Here is a 24,624-nt window from a genome sequence, read left to right as displayed (position 1 = left end):
CATATTATTTTCGTCGTGTAAAGCTCTTTAGCTTAAAAATTATATATTTAATTTTAGATTAATATCCTTGTATATGTTTTGTAAGTTGGAATCTCTCGATTGATCCAGACGCCGCTGTTCAAGAGTTAAGCGAAAGTAATTATTTTATTTTCGAAATAGCAACCGCGAAAGAGTAATCAAAATGAAATTGGGCATCGTGTGCCACGTGGGAAGCACGATGGCATCGAATGTTTCATACCTTCCTTAAATTATTAGATGTACGGGAGTCACGCGCACTACGCGGATGTGCCGCGGCATACGAAGGCGCATCCGTGCACACGCACACGTGTAAACGTCATTATCACTTGAGCATGCGTAACTTATGCATCTCATTCGGCTCGTTACCAGTAATGTATTTTAATTGGTCAACCGCTACGTAGTGTTAAGTAATTCGTTCTGAAAAACCGCGTAATTTTCACACGATCAAACGTTTCTTGCTCAACGAACGAGCCTTCGATGGGATATTTCCAGATAAAATATACAGGGACGAAACATAGAATGTTTTTCGAACATGTTTGCGATTTCCATGGGCTTGTAGACAACGCGGAGAAAAGCCAGGGCATTTCGGACGAGGAGCTTTTGTCTTGGACCGTGGTTGTAACCATCCCTCCCTTTAGTTTTCTTTTTTCTTCCCTTCGAATGTAAGCTGCCCACGGTCCTTGGGACACGAGTGTCGCACACGAGAGACCTAGCTACGCATTCCTTTCGTTTCGCTGCATTTCTTTGACGACTGACGGACTGACGGACAAGCAAGCTAAGCAACTTGCACCGCTCGCTTTGTTTAGATAAGCAACATCGCCTTTCGTATTTCCTCTCCTGCCACTTATTCCGAAAAATAAATAATGGATATCTATAATTTCCAGCGACTTTGCTACGGCACGAAGTATGTACAGTGGTCCAGAACTGAAATTCAGCTGTTCGGACTTTGAAATGAACAGAATATGTAATCTGTAATTTTTTAAGTAATGGGATTTATTATCTTACATTGTGGTTATATTATAATTAAATGTCAAAAATATTTTAATTACAGTATGAAAAATATTTTTTTATAAACAAAAGCAAAGATAATTGTTATAGACAGTTGTAAGCAATAATAATAATCTATTATTGCAAAAGTCTATTATTTAATGTTAATTATTTAATGTAGAACTTTATAGTAGCCTCTTAACGCATCACGCAGTTCCGGCGACGGCTACGTTATGAACAATAATAATTTTCGTTACGAGACGAAGTGGGATGTAATTCTGGCATGATTATACGGGAAAAGTATGATGAAAATATTTCACTTTGTAAAAGTGTGGTACTATTTGAAACTCAAAAGATAATTCATGTCAGTTATGGAAAACTTTGACGATTCTCTTTAGTCTATTGTGTCTATTGAGTATTTTTTTTTTCCAATAAACTATAAACAAAAGATCCTAATTTAAGGTCCATTCTGATTAGGTATAGATAAATACTCTTCATTTATAATAATAATAATAATAAAAAAAAATGAACACGACATATTAAATAAGCTTTGCAAGGTATCAATAAAAACAAAGGTACATTTCTTCGGTGAAAAATGGTGTTCATGAAACGTTGATTTTTAAACTCTTATTCTAATCACAATCATTAATAAATCTCATTAATTCAATGTTTCAATCATTTTCGAAAGTGATGGACATTTGAAAAGCTAAATACATTCGGTAAACATCGATATGAGGAAATTGATTTTTTAGCAAATAAACAGCTAATTCTTCAGCTATGTGAACCTGACACCCGACCTTGAAATAATTAACTTTTTTTACGGAAAATGATAGTATTTTGTTTGTAGTTGATTGTAGTAACAATATTTTTCTTTTGTGTCAATTAATAAATAAACAAAATTGAAAAATTGACCCGCACCCAACATTCAGATATCTCAAATCGGTTTTTTCCATGTGATGGGGAATCGTTTGTAGTTGATTGTAGTGATTTCCGTTTCGTTTGTAGTTGAATAGTTTAAAAGTTATAGGCGATTGTTTATACGTCCAAGAAGCAACTTCGTCAATTTTTAATATTTTTAAAATCCGTCTTTTCCATCTGATTCAGAATCGTTTGTAGTTGTTTGTAGTGATTTCTCTATCGTTTGTAGTTGAATAATTTGAAAGTTATAGGCGATTGTTTATACGCCTCAGCCAACTTCGTCAATTTTTAATATTTTCAAAATCCGTCTTTTTCATCTGAGCGTCGCCTCACTTTTAGTTTCACTTTCAAATAGTAAAAACATCCTTCTAAGCCAGTGAATAAAATCAAAGTTTAAAAAAATTTATGGAATTTGTTATCTTTAATAACTATCGTTATTGCAATTAACCAATAAGAACAAAAGGAAAAGTCCAGAATTTTTAATTTGTAGAATTTTCAAACCTTAGACTTTTAAAATAATGGGGGGGACAGTCCTCATTTTTGGGGGTGGCTAGGTTCACCCTGGCTCCTACCCAATTACGCCGATGGTAAATAATAGTTTACATTAATGTAATTTTTCTATTTTATTATCTTTACTTCTATAATTATAAAAATTTCGTACATCATTTCAACAGAATGTGTGTCTATAATAAAAGAAATCTTGATAGGTAAATTATGAAAATAGTAATTTTGAAAAGTCGAAACTAAATTATAAAATTTTAATTTGTTGCCGACACAGAACAATTAATAACACGAAATAAACTTTTCTAGGAGCGAAAAATATCATATGAATGTATTGTGTATGATTTGTAGAACATTGGGACCATTCGTAAACATGTTTTTCTCAAAACCACTTCTTTGAAATTGGCGTTCAACATAATTCAGTGCTACCGATACAGAAAATGTAAATACTTTCTTCAGGTAATGAAACTCTACAGAAAATGAAATTGCTTGACCCTCTAGCGACGTTACGGGTCGTTTAATACCAAACAAAAATTTCATCTTTCAGGATTGTTTTCGAATTTTTATTTTTATTGCAAAATTGATTAAACATTTTGCTTAACTAACATTTGTAATTAAATTAAAGACAATAAATATGTTAGAATTTTTGCAGATTTTTTATAATCTGGAACATTAAAAAATTAGCTTCAGAAACAAAAGACCATATTGCCAGTGGAGGATTAATTTCATTTGTTCAAATTCATAACAAGGTGATAAAGCCATCGCCAAAATCGATACTGATTCCTACCACATTATCAACTTTACAATTTTCCCTCCAATTCAAGTCTGATTACCTGCGTACTTTCTTTAAAAAGAAAAATCTTTGCAAGTTTTTGATTTCAAATAAATAAACAGTTACTATTATACACGCCATACAATATAAAAAAAACATCTTTTAAATTTCAAATGAATTAAATATATAGTTGCTGAAAAAATACAAACTTTCAGCTCTTGGACTTTTTTATTTTCCAACTTCTAAGATGTTTCTAAATACACATATGAAAGCACTATGTATATAAATTTAATTTACTAATTTTAACGCGTTGAGTGTTACAGGGGTCACTGGTGACCGACGCGACGCGTAATAGGACAAAACGGTTTTCGGCGATCAAAAGTCGATTTTCACGTATTCGAAAATTGAAAAACTGTTTACGTACATGGATAGAGAACAAATTGATGTTTAACGTAGTGCAATCCGTTTTTTCATATTTGCTATAGTTTTGCTGTGGTCCGTATTCAAAGTCAGTAGAAATTCGTTAAAACAAAACGCTGATGATATTACTTGTAACTTCAATGTACGATTCTACAGAACTTTACTCGGAAAGATGAAATTCAAATGAATTATAAAGTTTACTAGATAAAGTAAGCTGAAATGTTAACAACTTTTTAAAATAATAGGATCTGATTGAAACGAAGTACATTTAACTAAAATCTTGACTTTGTGCACGATTTTAAAAAGTTGCAAGAACTTGAGATAGGTTTAATTATTACTGCAGGAAAGGGTGAACCTTCCTCTATCAGAATCAGAAGAAATTGAGTGCAACTTCGGGCAACTTTTCAAGAAAATGGCGATTGAATTAAATTACACCCATATTGGCCGTTGCGCACGATTGTGGAAAAGCAGTACTAGATACGATTGTTAACCAATTAACTGCATTCGACGTGTATATTCATCATCCAAAACTTTATTTCGGTTCAGTAAAAATGATCAATGTTCAATAAAAATGTAATCTTACCTTGCTTTTCTATACTTTTTTCGTAAAAATTATGATAGGAGCTGTTAGATTATTTCATTTAAATAATATTCTGACAAAAATGAATCGTACATTGAGAAGCATTGCCCTTTGTATTAGTAAAAAAAGAACCGATCGGAAGGGCTTCTAACTGTTTATACCATGAGGCCTGGGTCGTTCTCTTTTTTTAAAGATTTTCCACTGCGTTGTCTTCTATTGACTTCACTTCTTGTGTATCATTCGTATAGTTCAGATGTCTTTCCAAGCTTCAAAAATAAATCGTTAAAAATCGGTACAAAACTGAGTTTTCCAATAGGAGCATTTGCCCTGCGTTCAACGTGTATACTCGACATTGCTTGATTTTAATTACGCATCCCGTGAGAGACTTTCAAAACTAAATCCCACAGTTAAATAGTCAATATGTCGATATTAACTTGTCGATCCTTTCCATAGTGATTGTAATTTAACGATCGCGACAATCTTCAAGCATCTACTACCAGCCATCCTCTGTTAAATACCAGTTGTGCCAATCACAACAACCGAAAAATTTCCCGGAAAAAGCAGAACCAGGATTTGATTCGTCGTTTCGAAGAGTTAGAAGGAAAAGAGATGCGGTGAAAATGTACCCCCACGAGATGTATAGTTTATTACATATAGACAACTGCGGCTGTGTATAAACTGATACGTGTGTAGCAGTCGAGAAAACAAACGGTGTTTCCTCTCGGGATCGTCTGTCAGACTCGTCCAGTGGGGCTGACAACAGATGATCCCTGCCCCAGACACCTATCGCACCGTGATTCAAAACTTGTATTTATTCGAACCGTATGCCGGGCGAGTGCTTGCGAGAGACCGTTTTCACCTCGCCGCCACCTAGCGGTCCCCGGCCTGAACTCAAGGCGTCCGGGGAGACGAAACCCCCTCCACTAAACGATTGCGACACGTGGATTACTTTTTCGCATATCTTGCCACTTTTCCATCTAGCATTGTCAAATACAGTTTCTAAAATACTGCCACTTCTCTTCCGTAAACTACGCATTTCGTGGATGCTAATGGATTAATTTCATTTCTCATAATGAATAAATATAATATAATAACACATGTCTTGTAATTTTGAAATTATTAAATCCGTTTCTCTTACAGTTATTAACAGTTTTGAGTCAAATTTTTGTTAAACAACATAAAATATGTCAAACAAGTGAAAGATATTGAACGCGCTACACTTTATACGTGAATATTTTGACACCCTGTAGTTCAATATGATTTATATTGATACAACTTAAGTACCATAATGTAGGCAAAAACTTTCTAAAATTTCATTAAAATATTTCCAGTAGAACCGAAGATACAGATTTCTGATCGCCGAAAGACATTTTGTCCCACTGTGCGACGCCGCAAATTAGATATATTTAAATAATTAAAAGGAAACAGGAGAAAAATAATATTTTGAATACCATTACTGTTATACTAATAACGTAAGATAGTAAATAGAAAGTCTGAAGTTTATAATTTGCAAATTAGCTACAGTAGACTCTCATTATGTACATATAGCTGCGGACGGGATGTAGGCTCGCAAAATTTTGCAAGCTTCCGATCTTTCAGATGGAAGGGAAAAGTGTATCATTTTCGTAGATTATGATGGTGGAAAGGTGTGAAAGTCAAATTGCAATACGAGAATCTATTTTATTTCAATTCTTAATAATTAGAATTTGATGTCTAACAACAAACCTCCATTTTCATTGTGGTAATTAACGTGTTAATTGAAATATCATTGTATATGTTTCGTAGGTTTGGGTCACGATTAACCCTCAGCTCTGCTGTTCAAACGGTAAACACTTTGACTTCTTAATTAAGAAGATAGATTACCTAGGCCTGTTTAAACAAATACTGTATTTTGGGAATTTATTTCTAGCTGATAAAAATTTGTCAATTAAGACAAAGAATGGAAATAATTAGTTGCCTGATTTCTTTGATTGGCAATAAGTATTGCAGTAGAGATTGAGAGGCTTTTTTATTACGACCAAAATTAAAATTTTAGTGTAGTGCAGATATCAGTATGTAATTATTCTCAGTTCGAGCTGATACGTTCTGCTTTGTATTCCAAGAATTAGAAATTTTTATTTATGAAAATTTTTCACAGAAAAGTTAATACCTCGCTTACCCTTTAAAGACAAATTTTTAATACTGAAGTTATTCACAACTTTTATAAATTTTTAGAATGAATATAATAGGTTTAACCAGATTTTCCTAAAATCTTAAAATTTTTAAATTAGAAAATTAGAAAATTTTAAGAATCTAAGATCCTAAAATTCATATCATTTTATAAGTGGAAAACAAATATGTATTAGTCTTTCAGAGATCAGACTCGATAGGTACACGCATGTACCACGTTTTAAACGGTTAAAGTTACTTATAACATTTAACATTTGATCTATCGCTTGCAGATGAAATGCAAGCATCCAATTTCAAAAAATTGGAAAGAGTAATTCATAACATCAAGGTTGTTTTATTTGGATCGTTTATTTTGAAAGCGGTGTAAGTCCATTTTTGAAAAAATGAACATAAATATTACTTTAATGTGATCTTTTTATTTATAAACAATTTATAATTTCTTTGAAACTGAACTCGCACCACTTTTAAAATAAACGATCCCATACTTGTAGCACTTATTGGTTATTTTTCACCTAATAAGCAACAAAATATTAATAATTTTATTTGTACATGATTCATTTATACATATAAGACCTAATGGATGTGTTACAATAATATATTCTGTTAGATTGCTGTATATCGGATAGCCAACTTCGATTCATAGAAAGTTTTTTTTTCTTTTTTTTTTTTATATTAAGCATTTGAAACCTCATACGAGGTTACATAGAAAGTTTAATATGATTTGATGACCTAAAAGTACTGCAAAATAGCAGTTATGTTATATTAATTTGAGGTTCAAGGTTCGATGAAAATTATTAAATAAACATTTCGTTAATATTCTTAAAATAAAATGGCTGATTCTTCGTTGGAACAATGAACCAACATCCTTAACCCTTTCAGCCTTGCGGGTGGCAATTGTCACCTTCATATTTAGGGCTCTGCTGTACCTGTAATAGACCTGGTGGCGGCAAATACCAAGACGTCGTGGTTTCTGCGTCTATGGTGGAAAATTGTTTAAATTTTGCAGGGCAGTTATAAAACATATTTGTGCAAGAAGAATTTTTTCTTCAAAAGTATCAAAAACTCCAAAGCTGAAGCAGTTAATGAATATGTTATTACTAATTGCTTAGATTCCAAAATAGTAATAGACTTTTCAGTTTTGTGTGCTATAGGCGGAACCAGATTTCTGAACATATACTTGGTTCAAAAATTGAAATTTATTCTAAATAAAATTGGATAACAATGAATCGTAAAGAAAAAAACCTCAGTCAAAGGAATTTTATTTAATATTTTTTTGACATAGTAAATAGGAGGCTTAGAATTTGACCTCGAAAGCGAGTCCCAGTGTTCCTTTTTCGGATTATACAACACTCTTTTGAATGCTTTTGGAAAAATATCAGGTTGTTACATTTAAAAAAAAAAGAAAAATTATAAATATTGGGATATTTCGGGTGAAAATAATACAAGCCGTTGGCGGTCAAAAGGTGTTTATCTCGTTTTCGCGGGCTCCTCAGACTTAGCCAACTCTGTTCACTGTTCCTGGTTCGAATATACATATATACATACACACTTTCCAGGCAATATCCCTACCGAAGCTCATTAGGCCAATCAACAGAGATATGTCCTGATTCGTTAATTATCAGGAAGTGGAGAACAGTTGTTCCGCGGTATTCCTGACAACGGTTATGAATTTGACAACAAAGATGCCGAATTTCACCTATATGTTAACATAAATTTATACTTTGAAACGCAAAAATACGTGTGTAGTATTATGTTTAGAAGAGTTTAGTTTTCAAAGGATTAAATAAAACTCTCCAGTATAATTTTGTTAATATTGTAGAAGAGAAAAAGGCGTTTCCGTCTCGAGATAGTCTGTCAGACTCATCAATAGGGCAGACAACAGACGATCCCTGCAATTTGGAACTTCTATTATACAGGGTGTTTCCTACTTTTCCGGCAAGATTGTAGAAGCATGATCTACAAGTGAAAATAAGAAGAAAATGTTATATGAAGTTTGTTTATAAACGCTTTGTTACAAAATTATTGGCAAATATTGAATATAGCCTGAATAGGTGCGGAACAGCAGATTTAAACTTGAATAATACGGAAGATCGATTGTGTTTACTTTGCCTGTACTTACAAGATATTTCTTAACGTATGAGGATCGTTAAGAATTTTTAAATCATCATTTCAAAATGACCACCTTCTGCATTGACACAAACTTAACATCGCTGTAATATGGAATGTATTACATTTTGAATTTCCTGAGGATTTTGCTGCATCTCAGCAATTGAGGCAAAGTAAATACAATCGATCTTCCGTATTATTCAGGTTTAAATCTGCTATATTCAATATTTGCCTATAATTTTGTAAAAAAGCGTTTACAAACTTCATATAACATTTTTTTCTTATTTTCACTTGTAAATCATGCTCCTACAATCTTGCCGGAAAAGTAGGAAACACCCTGTATTATTCGAACCGCATGCCGGGCGACCGCTTGCGAGAGCACTGTCACCGATCTCTCGCCGCCACCTAGCGGTCCCCGGCCCGAACTAAAGGCTTCCGGGGAGACGAACCCTCTCCCCTCCACTAAACACCTACAATATTATCAAAACTGCAGGAATCATAGATTCCAAAAAATATAGTTATTAAAGTGTTTATCCTGCTTCAAAAAATGTTTTCCAAATATTGTTTATAATTTTCAAATGCTTTCCACAAATTTTCCTAATAATTAATCATTGTTGAAATTTTCACACAAAACAGATCAGTATGTATAGGAAGCGAGTTTAAGATTAAAGCAATAAAACGAAAAGGAAATAATCACAGCTATCTACACGAATTAAAAGCAACGTTTCCACCGATTCATCGAGTTACAATCCCACGCCAATTCGGATACAGTTTGCATTTTCTTTTGTGCCTTTTCCCAGTACAGAGTATCGCTTTGATATAAAAGGTAAAACGAGAGTCGTTTAATATTTTACAGTGTCCATTGTTTTAAACGATTTGCTACTGTTTCTTCTTCTTTTTTTTTTTAACTTTAACTCGTACGTTTTCGAGAAGAAAAATTGAACCTTGTCTCTGTTGTTCAAACAGAGGGATCGTGAGTTAATTGATTCATCGTCATGTTCCAGCCACACTACATAACTCCCAGTTAACGCGATTCATGTCACGAGGGAACAATCGCTTTTCATAGCTACACATAAACTCGATTGTCTGCACTTTTCGCGAAACGATTATTCTCCAACAATGATTTATTCAATGACAAACATCCGATGGAAAATATTTACCTACCGCCCCCACTCTAGTTATCGCGGCATAATTAACAGTGGAATCTATCAAGAGGATAAAATGATTTGTTTGATGTTTCTATATAATTATTACCCAGCTAATTATTATTGATTTTCAATAAAATATCACTTTGTGTTTTCCTTCTTTTTTGTTAAAGCTTGAACAGAGCTTAAATCAATCGTAATTCAAACTTAAAAAACATTTAGAAAAATTTAGAAAATGAAAATAATATGAAATACAAAATTAAATTAAAATTGTGTCCTCTTTCCATGGTCCGCCGTCAGAGGGTTATTAACACTTTTATAGTACTTTTTAAAAATATATAAATCTTTAATATTTGAATGTTTTATATTTTTAATAAAAAAAATTATTGTACACTATTATTTTGTATTAATGTGTAATGCCAAGAAAGTAAGAAAAAGAAATTAAAGTAATACAGTCACTAATACAGTGAAAATTATACCTATAGCGCGCATTTAGACTAAACTTTGCGTAGCCCTAACCGACAGATCTCGACGAGAAGAACACGATGGTTTATTTTTCTTAAATATGACTTCTTGACCCGCTAGGAATCAGAAACTAAAGTCACATAGATCATGGTTTTTTGGACCGATCTCAATGAGTACATCATTTTTCATTTTAACCCAAATTTTGTGGCAACTTGAGACACGTTTACGGCTATTTGGGACGGGTTTGAGGCAACTTGGGATGGGTTTGGGACAACTTGAGACAGGTTTGGGGCAACTTGAAACTCAGGTCAGATTAGGTTAGGTTTTCCCTAAACGTGTCTCAAGTTGCCCGAAATCCATCCCATGTTACCCCAAATCTGTCTCAAGTTGCCCCAAACCGAAAGGAGCAAAACGAAAAATTATGTACTCGTTCAGATCGGCCCGAAACACCATATTTCTGGTAATTTTATTTATTGACCCCTAGCGGATCAGGTAGTCATTTAAGAAAAATATAAATTGGGGCCCGGGACGGCTGTAGCCCCCCGTGGACCTCCCCTTAATGTGGTGCTGTAGATAAGCACGTGGGTGGCACACATTTTGGCGGAATAACTCAAAGGTTTATCTAAATATGCTTTCCACGTCTTCGGTTAGGTTAGGTTAATTTTTTGACAGCATTTTATTGCTCGTCTCTGCAGACCAATTAGATTATGGATAGAAGCAATATGACGTCATATTAACATGTAAAATATACTAAAAACTCTCGATTTTAGATACGTTTAACTTTTGTACCGTTGGATTCCTAAAGTTAAGAATTATTTTCTTGGATTCATCGAAAGCTATTAAATGGCAAAAGAAAGCATCAATAATTATTTTGTGTCCCCTAAAGTACCTAATGTTTAAAAAAGGATAAAAATGGAAAAAGTGCACCGATATCGAATGAATATTCAAAATTGATTTTTTCGAAAATAGAGCTTCGTATAATAAAATTTTACTTTATATTTTCGTCTCACTTTTTCATAAAGTCACCCTTTTTTCTGTTGTACCATCAGTTACCAAATATCCTGTATAAAATACCCTTTTTTATTACTTAAAATTTTATTTTTACCCTATTGTAAATTTATGTTCAATTATTAGTACAACTGAATATAAACTGACGCGTTTAAAACTAAAAGGATACAAATGACACTTTGTTTTTCATTTCCAACATTGTATTTAATAATTTAACTAATTATTTTCGGTTTCAATCTGAAGATTTGAAAAAGTGTAACTTGGATCACCTTGTTTCCAAGTGCCAAGTGTCAAATTGTTAAGTATAAAAATTCGAATACGAATTTATAATATGAAAAGCGATAAATAATAGAGCTAAAAGAAAAGTATTTGTGAGTGAATTCTAGTTTAAAAAATCAGAAATGTTAAAGATAAATATTAAAATGTTGCCCAAATGAATTATAATGTGACATCGCCATTACAACTTAAAAGATTAAATTCTCTTTCAGAAAAATTGCAGTCTATTTGCCGTAAATTTATGCACTTCTGATCAGCACCGCGTCTAGAGCTTTTCGGTCTAGAAAATCGGTGTCTATATTTTTCAATTAAATATTAAATTTTAGGAACGTGCTATGTACCACTTAACCCCTTGCACTATGCTGAAACTCGGAAAAAGCCAGGCCAAACACAGGGCGCCCGAATGGTGGGGATAGTAGCCGAGCGGCGCAGACAGTGTCGGATTGTGAGTGCGAGAGAGACTAATTCGAAATCTCGATCACAAGTCAGACTCGTGATATTCAAGTTTGGCCTAAAATTTTCATCACGAGTCAGACTCGTCAAAATAGTGCAAGGCGTTAATCGTAATTCCTACGAGTAATGTCGAAGCACAGTAGACGGGTGGCACACGGGTCATCACTAGTGATGTGCGGCCCGACTAATGTGTCGGGTTGGTTCGGAAAACATCGAACAGGCTCGGGCGGGCATCCGATACATGCGTGCAGTCGGGTAGCCCGACTATTTCGGGTTCGGTCGGGTACAGTCGGGCAGACTCGGACGAGCTCCCAAATTATCTTATTATTAAATTATTTTATTCCAAAATTCCATATAAAACAGATTTTGCACATGCTTATTGCAAGTATTAACAAGTACATACATGAGAGTTGGACCGCGGCCCGCGGGTACTCGTCCGAATCTGCCCGACTGTACCCGACCAAATCCGAAATAGTCGAGCTACCTGACTGCACGCATGGATCGGACGCGCGCCCGAGCCCGCCCGATTTTTTCCGAGCTCGTAATATCGGGTACCCGCACATCCTTAGTCATCACATTCTAGGTACAGTAAAAGCTGGATATATGCAACAAACATTGGGACCCAGACGTTGCATATATCCAGTCTTGGTATCGATTCTGTGTCCGTACAAATCGTTTGTACCGTGCCGCGTTACCTATTCTACGTTCGTACAAATCATTTGTACCGTGCCGCGATACCTATTCTACGTTCGTACACAACATGCAACGTGTTACATGTTGCATGTTGCGTGTTTGATGTATCTTTGGTGTACGGCCTGCCTTATACATATGTAGCCGAGATGTCAATTCTATATTGTTTATTTTATTATTATTGTTTATTTATTCTATTATCATTCTGTTATTACTGTTAGCTTGTAAATTACTTTAATTTTCAATAGGAAGAAACTGTCCGGTTTCATGGAAATCACGGGCTGTTCCTAACATCATAAAGCACCTAATTTGCAGTCAATAATTCCGCTACTTAGAAATATTCTGAACTGAACCGTGGCAACAATAATTTTATCGACCAGTTTAGTACTTTGCTATTATTACAGTTTTATTATTATTTTAATAAATAAATATAATTCAAATCATGTCGTGTTTGGTACCATTTTAATCAGAAAAATCTCACAAATGCGTTAGTAAAAGTTTCATTAAGAAAAAGTTAAAAATAAAAAAGTTTTATCGTTCAATTAGTATTAGTCACGCCGATATAACGGTCGGATCATATTACATGGTTTCCTCGCCGAGCGGCTCGGTTCGGCTTAGGGGGATCCCCCCAAGTGGAGGGGATAGCGATGTTGCATATATCCAGCCAAACTTTTGTTGCATATATCCAGCTTTTACTGTATATGTCGACAATGCTTCGACGGTGGCAGTGAACGTGTTAAAAGTCGAAGCTAGCGGTCGAATTTATTTCATATTTATGCATTTATGACATACAGAAATACTTAAAATATACATATATTGAACGTGAACTCAATATAAAAAAGTAAAATAAAATATTTCAAGAATAAACAAATATATAAAATAATGTTCCTTGACATATTTTTAGAAGAAACTATACTGTAAAAATGTATATTTGCATAAAAATTCGTAATCTAAAATGACAAATATATACGTATCTATTTTGTTTGGTAGTAAACGCGGCCCTGCTTCTAAATAATAAGAAAATTATAATAGTTTTAAATATCTTCATTCATTATCACGGATGGTGATTTAAACGTTTCAAAGTTCAATGCTCCTTTCTAAGTTAAATTATCATGAGAAAACGTTTATTAAAGATTCATTTAGTCTGATTGTGAGTCGACGTTTGACAGCTAGTTAAAATTTTATTCAAGATTTTAATATAAATCTCGTTATAATTTTAAACTCATCGGGCGTTGATTTCGTTAACTGTTTAATTATAGTAATAAAGCTGAATGGTAATTTATAGAAATTTTATTTTAAATTGATATATGAAACCCAATAACAGTATTCGAAAATAAAATCACAGAAATATGTTCATTATAAGAACTAATTTAACTTTGAACTACGATGGTAAGGTCAGATTTGACTCTATCGAAATTAAATTTGTAGCTTCTATATTCCAGTTGATAATATACGTTATTCTGTGCAGTTTTATTCAATAGAAATGGTCGTGTATTATTTTTTTATATACACGTTGACTGCCACAGTGAAAATGGACATCTGTTTAAAAAAATATTAGGATTTTAGCATGGCTGGTCCTGGGACGATAGACAATGGAGAGAACCGCAAATTAAATTTGATTATATATTTCGTATTATTTTCATTTTCTAAATTTTACACTGTTCCTTTAAAAGGTACTTTAAAAAATTTATTTTTAGTATATTTTTTATAAGTTTGGGTCACGCTAGACCCAGGCTCTGCTGTTAAGGATTATATTGTACAGTCCTCCAACCAAAAGAAAACTCTTACAATTACGTCTTAATACATTTTTAATAGTAGTATTTTCTTTTTATGATTTATTTCATTTGAATTTTGCGTAGTTCAAATCAATATTGCTGCCCCGTGCAAATGACCGGCCCCGGATGCTAATAATTAGGAACCAGAATAGCAAGATTCCAAATGAAAAATTTTCAATTTGCCACTTGACGTTATTAATATAGACCGAGACGGACTGGGGCTTACATTTTTAATGAGAGGTTAGTGACACGGCGGGCTTTCAATTTTAATTAATTAGCCCGCAAATTGATTCATCGGCCACCGGGAAGTTTCCCGAAATTTTGAATACCAGTCCGCCCTTAAATATAGGTAATAGTAATGCTACTCACAATATGTAATATTTTTCTATTATTTAGTTTTCAATTATTCGAGTATATAGGGTGAACCAGAAGCAGAGGGAAATATCTTTGGAGGCGATAATATGGGTTATTTAAAAAAAAATTTAGATCAATATAGTTATTATTCCCAATAGTTTAGAAGATAAATACAATTGTTCGAATGTACTCTGCACGATCCAATTAACAATTGCGAATAGTGAAATCACGTGTTTAATCTAATAACCCTCCAGCGACCACACTCATTGTTTATGGGGCTGAAAACGGAAGTTAATAAAACAAAGTCGAATTACCGAGAGGATTGGATTGTTCGTATATCGCAGGCTGTTACTCGTGTGAAAAAAAAAAAAAAAAAAAGCCAATTGTACTTATTGTTAGAAAAACAACACATAACCTTAAAACACGAGTTGCAGAGTGTATTGAGGTACTACCGATGAACAAAGGTCTCGTGGGACGACATAGGGGCAAGAGGTGATACTACGCACACATCGACTGACCTCCTAGTTTTACATGAGCCTGATTAGTAGATGTCATCACTTCGACCAATCATACGTCACGACCGAAAGTACGTGTGAGCCAAGGTGGGGCGCAACCAATTAGGTTGCAGCCTTCTCATGAAACTTCTGGTCATTGGTGCACAGTACACGGTCCAATTTTCAAGCACTCATCACAAACATAATATATATACTTACGTATCATTGGTTATTATTGTGCTTTAATAAAATTTCCCAAATTATTGGGAATAATAATCATGTTCATCAGAATTATTAGTTTTTCTAATAGTGAACCATATTGCTGTCTCCCGAAATATTTTCTGTATGAACGTCGCAGCGGCGATTAAACGGCGATTTTAACGGCGATTAAACGGCGTAGGGAGTTCAATCTTCTGAACTCCTATTAATTATACATAAGTGAACTGTAGGTTGAATGAATACGGATGGACTTGTGTGCCCACTGAAGGCTGTATATTCAAAGTACCTTCGTTGGTCAAATAATTTTTCGAAAGTGTGTCTTTTCGAAGAATAAGTCCTCGGAGTGGGCGTACAATTTTGGATGAAACGGGATGAAGGAAACCTGTGTTATATTTCCATTGGTTTTGTTAATTTTCCTGGAGGTGGGAAAAATCGCCTTGAAAAACTTACTAGCGGATACCGAAGTTACCTTCGAGTGACGTACGTAGCGGGTCCGCGTGTCCTCTTCGCGTGTCCTCAGAGTGACCGTAGCAAGCAATAAATCCCAGATGTATCTCGACATGAAGAAAGTATGGAACGATAAAGGGACTGAAAGTTATTCTACGGTTAGGGTTTCGACGTCTGGTAAACAGATGCGAGCTGCAATAAAGTGAAATATTCCACAGAAAGTAATGACTTCTAGGGTATTATTGCTGCTACGTGCCAACTATTGAATTGGAATTTTTAAAGAAATATTGTATTACGTATACCATTATATAAAGGGTTGAACCGAGGGTTAATCTTCTCGCTTTCGCATTCTGCTTTTCACCACTCTATGTTTCCCTCTCCTCCTAACTCAACCTGTAATATTATTTCCACTGTCGGTCACCGATGACCTTCACGGCATTTGACGTGTTAACAATTGTAAAACACGACTACTTATACATTAACCCTTGAATGGTGAAGCTGAGTCAGTCTTGGTATTTCGATTAAAATTAAATCTATAAATTATTAGACAAAAGAATTTCATATATGATGTACCCTGAGTTGCATTGAACTTGTCGCAGTGAAGTTAGCCACGCATTCACTCACCGACGCGGCGTGAATGCGTTAGTGAATTTGTAGCCAACTTCACTGCGACAAGTTCAATGCAACTCAGTGTACATACAATAATATTTAAGAAAATAATGTGAAATTAAAAAAATGAAGATAATATAGAACATTAAATTCAATTTAAACTGTGATTATCTCGGTAGTTTATTGTTGATAAATATTTAGAATAAGAGAACCACCTCCGATTTCGATGTCAAGGTCGTCATTCTGAACAACTTTTTCCTCTGCATATGATAGGCGGACTCTTAATTTTCGAGATAATCGCGAAAAACTGCTGCTATTACTACTTTGAATATTGTCTATTCGTACACGTTTTTGGCAACGTATAATATGCATCAGCAGGTGGTCGCTTATATGTATGTTGTTATAAACACATCAGGACGATTAGCAAACAACAGATGAACTTAAAAAACACACTTAACCGATTTCAGCTATAAACTTGATACAGTCATATGCTAAATGTGATAAGTTATATTAGTCATTTATTCGTGTAGACTTTCATTCAGAGAATACATAATTACCATTAATATACAATAAAAATTATAATTTCAACACATCAAAGGAGGTAGAAAAAAATTAATATTTCGTTGGATATCCTTTCCTCCTGTGATTGGCTATTTCATATCATGCGACGTTTCGTGTTGTCAAAAATAACAACACAGTTTAGATTTTTCTAAATTGAAATTTTAAAACATTTACAAACCAAATCATGTGAAAATATTAAGTATAAACATTATAGATTACGGTATCAATTTAGCATAGCAGAATATACATTTTCTGCACAAATATAAAATATAGAATATTTTTATTCAAAGTGCCCAGAATTAATTCCACCAGTGTAATCGTTTAAAAAAGTCGAAAAATTTTTTTTGAATATAAATTCTGCTAAATAATGATTAAAACGATACTCTCTGCAACACAGGAATATTTCCTCGAATTTCTCTCCAAAATCTTTCGACATTTTAAGTACGTGCCCTTGTATCTGGATTCACAAAATTTACGGTGTGATGTTCGTACACATTTTTGTTTATTTGTATGTACTCTTTCCAATAGTCACTATAAATTATTATGCCAGGAGCAATCTTCTGCGAAATGAGAGGCAACAGTACCTCCGTTTTACAAGATAATATTGGTATAACAGAAAACTTTATCGAATGTCGCTCAATACCGCCGAAAATCCATTGTCCTGATATGATTCGTCCTAGATTGTATTTTCGACGACCAAATTTTGCCTCGTCAATCTCCACGACTATTCTGCTTCCACCAATTTGAATTTTGTTTTTTAATAACCATTCATACATAAAGTGAGAAATTATTAATGAAATAAGTTCATAAACCAGAATTGATAATAGTAGATATTTAAGTAATTAATTAGCTCTCAAGAGAAATTAGTCCAGTCTACTGCTGTTAGAAGATGAGATATTAAGTTCTATTTCGAGAAATCTTTGCCTAGCAGTGTTCATCGTTAAAGTATAGCAAATGAATTGACAAGCTGCGTCAACATTTAAATTTGCTTTTGAGAACCGGGTTCCATTAAGTGCACTGATTTTAAAATTACAAGCTAATCGTTTTCTTTTATGGTTCTTCGTTTGTTTATAATAGTGATTTATGCAATGAAAACATAATAGTGATTCCGAACTCTTTAATTTGTTGTGTAACAACGGTAAAAAAAGAAACTTCGCGAAAACGATGCGGTCTAGAAGGGTTCAGACAATTTCGAGAAAAGTCAATTATAGGCTATCGCGGGAGGCAGAGACGCGAGGCGCGACCAAAGCTGCGAGGTGCAAGCGTAGACGCGGAACGCGAGCGCGGAAAACGACAAACTCATTTTTGACGACGCGATCGTTGATTACGGCGGCCACGGATAGCAACGAACGGATATAAATTAAAGGCTCGCGACCGACTCGGCCTATTTTGACTGCTGTTATCTGAGAGAGAGGACGAGGTAAGACCATCGGCCGCTCTTGGTCGGTAGGCTAGGGATTCCAGCAGAAGAGTACGGCGATAATACCTGGATGCCTGCCGGAGAAGAGCGAGAGAGATCCCGGTAGGAGAGTTCGGCGACAATACCTGGACGCCTACCGGAAGAAGAAGAAGGGAGAGTACGGGAGAACTGTTCCTGGATGCTCGACCGACAAGGAGAGTACGACGATAATACCTGGACGCCTGTCGGTCGAGAGAGTACAGAGCATCTCCTGGACGCGCTAGTAGAGTTAATTTTCTAGACGCCCATTCGATATGGAGAGTTCGGCGATAATACCTGGACGCCTATCGAACGGGAAAAGTATAAACATGTCGCTCACCGTAGAATGTCTTGTACAAATAAATTAAAGAAAAACTGTAACCTACACCTTGTAATTCCATTTAACCCAGTGTTTCCCAACCTTTTGTGTGCCATGCCCCATTTAAGCCTTTCTAAAACTCTTATACCCCCTATGTAAAGTAAACATAAATGAAGAAACTTAAATGATAGGTTTCACAAAGAAATCACTAGAAAATTGTTGAGGAAACACAGTAAGTATATTTTCAAAACATATAATGGAGAATCGAAATTCAAGCAGGAAATAAATGAAAGATTTTTCTATATTATTTTAATTATTAGTAATTATGGACGTTTACCCAGCTCGAGTATCGACTGAGAGTAGCCATACGATTAACTTAAACTTGTCCCCCTTAGCAATCAAATTGCCGCCCTGTGGGGCGTGGGTCCCACGTTGGGAAACACTGATCTAACCCAATAAATCCTGTCTGCCCAACAGATTTCCTTGTGTTTTCGATTAACCATGGCTACAGTTGTATGTATGAGTCGGGGCACAGTGTTGCTTGAGGTAGCGAAGGTGTAACATGTGTGAGTGTGCGTGTTCGCGGCGAATAAGTGCGATCGCGGTAATCGCGCATGAAGCGGCTGCACTCCGTGCCGCGCTGGTGACTGGCCGTAATGAGCGTCAGAATTGCAAAAGAATCTTTACTACTCGCTACATTTGTGTAAAGTACACACTTGCCTCGGTTACTTGTGAAAAATACACGCTACAAATTCTAAAATATTTCTACATCGTGGACATTTCAATGTTTGGCGAATAACATTTTTAGAACATAAATAATTAAATAATTCGTCGGGTTTTGATGTTAGAGCTAGATACTTGTAGAATTTCATTTTGGAGCATTGGTATCTATTAATACAAAACTGTACGCTACAACAATTAGTCGTATATAGTCATTAATGACTTTCGACGTTGAGTCAACGACATTAGTAAGAAATATACAGGATGGTTCAAAAGGAACTTTAGTTTTGAAAAATTTATTATAAATAAACTACAAGAGATATTCAATTCAAATAAATTGTACTTTATTCAGAAACCTTGAAAATTTAATGAATGAGATTTCTAAAGTGTTTTCCCTCAGTAACCACTAACAATTCGATCCGAAGAGAACATTATCTATACTGGCCATTGAAAAGTGAGTAAAACACGCGTGAATACAAATCGACTTTTTCTCAATTTTTCAACTGGATGACTTCAGTGATTCTTTCTTTGAGGTGTTCCATGTCTCTGATCACTTCATACACTTTATTCTTGACATAACCCCAAAGAAAGAAATCATTGACCGCTAAGCGATGATAAACACACGTTCTTCAAGGCTGTTTGTGATCTTTACAGTTGCCATTTTAAAACTGAAATACATGTAAAAAAAAATTTCCAACTTTGATCTATTTGTTTATCAAATAATGATTTGAACATCTATAAAAATAAAGAGATGGCGCTGAAATCAAAACTGAAGCTTCTTATGAACCACTCTGTGTATATGTGTATATTGTATACAAAGCACTCTATTGAACGTAAAATGCTATCAAAAATTTATGTAACCTTGAAATAACTATTTTCTCAAATATCTCGAAAACTGAAAGACTCCACCTATCATACGTATAGAAAAAAAATTGTTCAGAATGACGACCTTGACAACATATTTCAAGGTCATCGAAATCTGAGATGGCTCTCTTATTCTAAATATTTACCGCTTATTGCTGAAGGACTGAAAGGATTCAGGGTCAATTTTATTCCCTGTACGTTCTGTATGTGTATTTTATTTCTATAATGTAGTTAAGATAGGAGAAGAAAAATCTTTGCTATGAGTTTCTATACCAGTACACTTGAGGTCAAATCAGGCTTCCATAGGGAAAATGGCGAATACGAGTAGCAGAAATTCTCAGAATCCTAATTTTGACAATATTAATATTAAAAGTAATTTAGAACAAATATAATATACTGTTTAATAATCAAATATTATAAAACTTAGTATATGTATGTATAACTGAAAAATATGAATGACAATGTAAGTATTCATTTAAATTTTCTCGCCTAAATGTTCATACGCAAGTGGTGGGAGGTCACAGACCTATGCGTACTGTTCGTCCGCGAGGAGATGGCATGCAATATAGGAGAGAGGCAACGCGGGATCTTCGTTTGCTCCGCCTGACCCCACTCTTAATGTCTAGTTTAATCCCTACCCATAGGTTCTGGAGGCTATGCCACTGCTTTGATGACACTGCCACCGCATCGCTCCGTTTCAGTCACACTTGACCGATTCACTTGTTTTCTTCGTCAAGCGATTCGACCAATTATGAAAATACTTGTGATGCGAAGTAGGGATTATCGGGTAGTGAGACATAGATTCCTACAAGTTTTAACCATGCCATCTTCTCGCGGACAAATAGTACCTATATGAGGTCCCTTTCTGACATTATCATTTTCCCTGATGATGTTTAACCGCTTCTGCTATAATTTTTTCGATACTTGCGTCAATCGCTTGAATTTTCAAATAAATAAAAAAAAATTGGAGTATCATGTATATGTTACATAGCATTCAGTGATCCTTGACTGAGCAAATTAGAATTAGAATTAAATTCAAAATTCAACCACATTAAAAGTACCAGCCAAGTTTGACACATTTGAACTGTAAGTTACGTCACGAGTGTGGCTCGATATTAGACGGCAAAGGGTTAAGGGAAAGGGTGAGCCTATGGGACATCATCCTTATTCTTGGGAAAACCTGACTTGATCGCGACTGTACATACGTTGTTTAGAAACTAAATTATAATATTGCAAATGAGATGTTGAACCCATAAAATGTGTGATGAGATATAAAATACTCTTTTTGTATTATAAAAATAATATTACATTCCTTCTTATTAACGATAAGTATACTCGGTGTTGCTGGTCTTCTGCTTCTTCTTTCTTTTTTTTTTGTTTCAGCGAATTTTTACTATTATGCAGTTCATGTTATAAAAGTAAATTGTGTTTATTTCTCATTTAAAGGGGCAGAAGAGGAATGATTAATCCTATTTTTAGAAAAAGTTAAATGTCAAAATCCTGAATACGTAATAACAGCTATCATAATATTAATATTTCTTGAATTAGAAGTCACTTTCATCCTTTATTAAGAAATTAAAAACCATTTTTATTTCAATAAATACTGGAATGTTTACGAAAATTTCAAATAACGTTTTCAAGAACAAATAAAAATTTTGGACCCTCTACTGGACAATTATAGTTGCGCCACTGTATCATGATTAAAATGATTTTAGTACGCGAAATAATCAATATTGTATAAGTGAGAGTTTATTAATTACAAATTTATTCTATTATTTTTTTTTTATTGAATTTTTTATCATATTCACCTTATGGGTTTGCAATTTTGTCTGGTAATATATTTTGCAAATATATGTATAATCTTAAGAAATTTGTTGAAATTAAATACCCATTTAACGTAAGAAACCATAAGTCACTTAAGTATGTCTAATCCAAAGAAATAGCTGGCTACTAGACATGGTTGATATCTAATAAAATGTCTGATTTGGAATCTATTAATTAAAATAGCATTTTTATGAGGTGTACGAAGAGCGCAACCATATGGAGAATTGAATTTTGTTCATCTTATTAGCATTGTGATAATATAAAGTTTACTTTTCTTCATTGTTATTTACTCCTCGCAAGGTTTCTTCAACATTTTTGAAAGTATTCCAGTATTTATTTAAAAAAAAAAAGAGATTTTAATTTCTTAATAAAGGGGAAGAGGTTCAAGTGACTTTTCTCCACCCTAGTTACGCTTTACTGATAAAGACTTTTATAAATCAGAATCTAATTTCATTGTATCGTAACGATATTAGCTGTGTGAAAGAGCCCTTATGCAAGATATCCTTCTTTCTCGGTGTATAGTACAGGTTGGCTACTATGTATATACGCAGATAAGGGCGGAGCACGGACAGCTATAGTGACTTGGCAACATAAAGAATACATAATGTAAAACATTGTGAAAGGTCTCATTGGCTGGTACCCGGTTTACCTGGTGTACGCCTACCCATCTGGTCACTCCACCTCTTCGACACGCAATTGGCAGATAATAATGAAGCTGCCGTTAACTCTTTCCCATCAACGTACACCCTCGCTTAAAAGTCATTGGACAGCTACTGAAACTTTATAAAGACCTAAAATAAAATAATTGAAACTATTGAAATATTTAACACATTGATTTATGTAGTGAAAATAGGCATTTATTTATCAAGCTTTCTATTTATCATTAGTGTAACTAGGTAGGGGCCAGGGTAGGCCTGAGCCCTTAAAAAATGAAGACTGTCCTCTTCCTGAAAACAGGAATTGATCTTTGCAATATTCTAAAATTTCACAATTCCAAAATTTTTAATTCTAGGATTTCTCAAAATTCTAGGATTTAAAAATTAAAAATTTAGATTTAATTATTAGTATATAGTAGCAATGGTATTCACAATATCTTTCTATTATTTTCTATTAATTATTCAAATATACCTATCTGATTTACAGTGCCGCACACCGCTGATCCTCATAACACCCAATGTATTAAAGAAAAGCAACTTTCCACTCGTATTTTGCACAATTAATTATAAGATAACGTATTTAAAATCGTACCAGAAATATTAATGATGATTAAATATTCTTTGATCTACATGTCTTACATTCTGCTAATGTTCCAATAGCTATAACAGTATTTTTATTATTTCTGCATTATTAAAGATAAAATATACAAATAGCTATCGTGGTTTTAAAAAAACGAAGATAAAAATTCTGTTCACATTAATCATAACACTTTCCATTATTTGAAAATGACTTTTTGTTTTTTTATAATATGATCTATATGATTATTGTAAAAAACTATTAATCTAATGTGATGTTATCCTCAGCGACGGATTATGGGGAGGTTTAATCGTAAGGTAGACTACAGCTCTGGACTTCACTTTGCAGAGGGTTCCGTTATAAACCTTCCATTTACGATTAAATTTTACTTAATTTTGTTTAGATTAAATTTCAATTTTTCATCAAGATTTATCAACCAAGGAGGCTCTCGAAGGTTTGACAGCCTCAGGCCTCAGAAATCTTAATCCAGTGTTGGTTATCCTACAGGATGTCCCATGAAGATGTTAAGTTATGGCTTTAAAAAAGTATAAAATAAATAAAAATGTCATTAGTGTAGTAGAGAAAAAGGGCGTTTCGTCTCGGAATCGTCTGTCATACTCGTCAGTGGGGCTGACAACAGACGATCCCTGCCTCAGACACCTATGATACCGCAATTCACTAACACCGCTTGCAAGAACACTGTCACCGATCTCTTGCCGCCACCTAGCAGTCCCCGGCCCGAACTAAAGGTGTCCAGGGAGACGAAACCCTCACCCCATCCATTAAACGCCTACATTAGGAAAAATTAAATAGCGTCGAATGGAAGAACACGTGATGCATATGTTGGCTCCAAAAGTCAAGGTGTTTCAAAAATTTCAGGATTAATTTCATTAATGGAATGTACATACATATATTGTTTTAAACATTAGTCGATGCATCTTGTTGTTCTATACAAAAAGATATTAAGATACTTGGGTAAAAAATTGATTACCTCAAAAGATCTTAGGCCCCCCGTTCACTAATCAATTCTGAACACATGTACTGTGCACCGATGACAAGATGTCCCATGAGAAGGCTGCATTTACATTTGTCTCATGGGACATCTTGTCATCGGTGCACTATACCTTAATACATTTTTGTAGAGAATAAAAAAAACGCTGCAATCGATGTCAAAAGAAGTACACTCGCGATCAAATCACGCTTCCCCTGGAAAAAATGGTGACACCCGGGGTTTCAACCCTTAGCCGTAGGCTTCTTTA

The 24,624-nt window shown here is 34.3% G+C and overlaps 1 protein-coding gene across 4 annotated transcripts in view; it reads left to right on the top strand.

Moving 5' to 3' along the window:
• The window catches only part of eya (eya transcriptional coactivator and phosphatase 2), a 43,960-nt gene that overhangs the window by 858 nt on the left and 18,478 nt on the right, over nt 1-24,624 (top strand). The window lies entirely within an intron of this gene.

This window comes from Osmia lignaria, chromosome 2, assembly GCF_051020975.1.
Source record: "Osmia lignaria lignaria isolate PbOS001 chromosome 2, iyOsmLign1, whole genome shotgun sequence".
Classification (NCBI taxonomy): Eukaryota; Metazoa; Arthropoda; class Insecta; order Hymenoptera; family Megachilidae; genus Osmia; species Osmia lignaria.
This window is presented reverse-complemented; position numbering and strand designations above follow the sequence as displayed.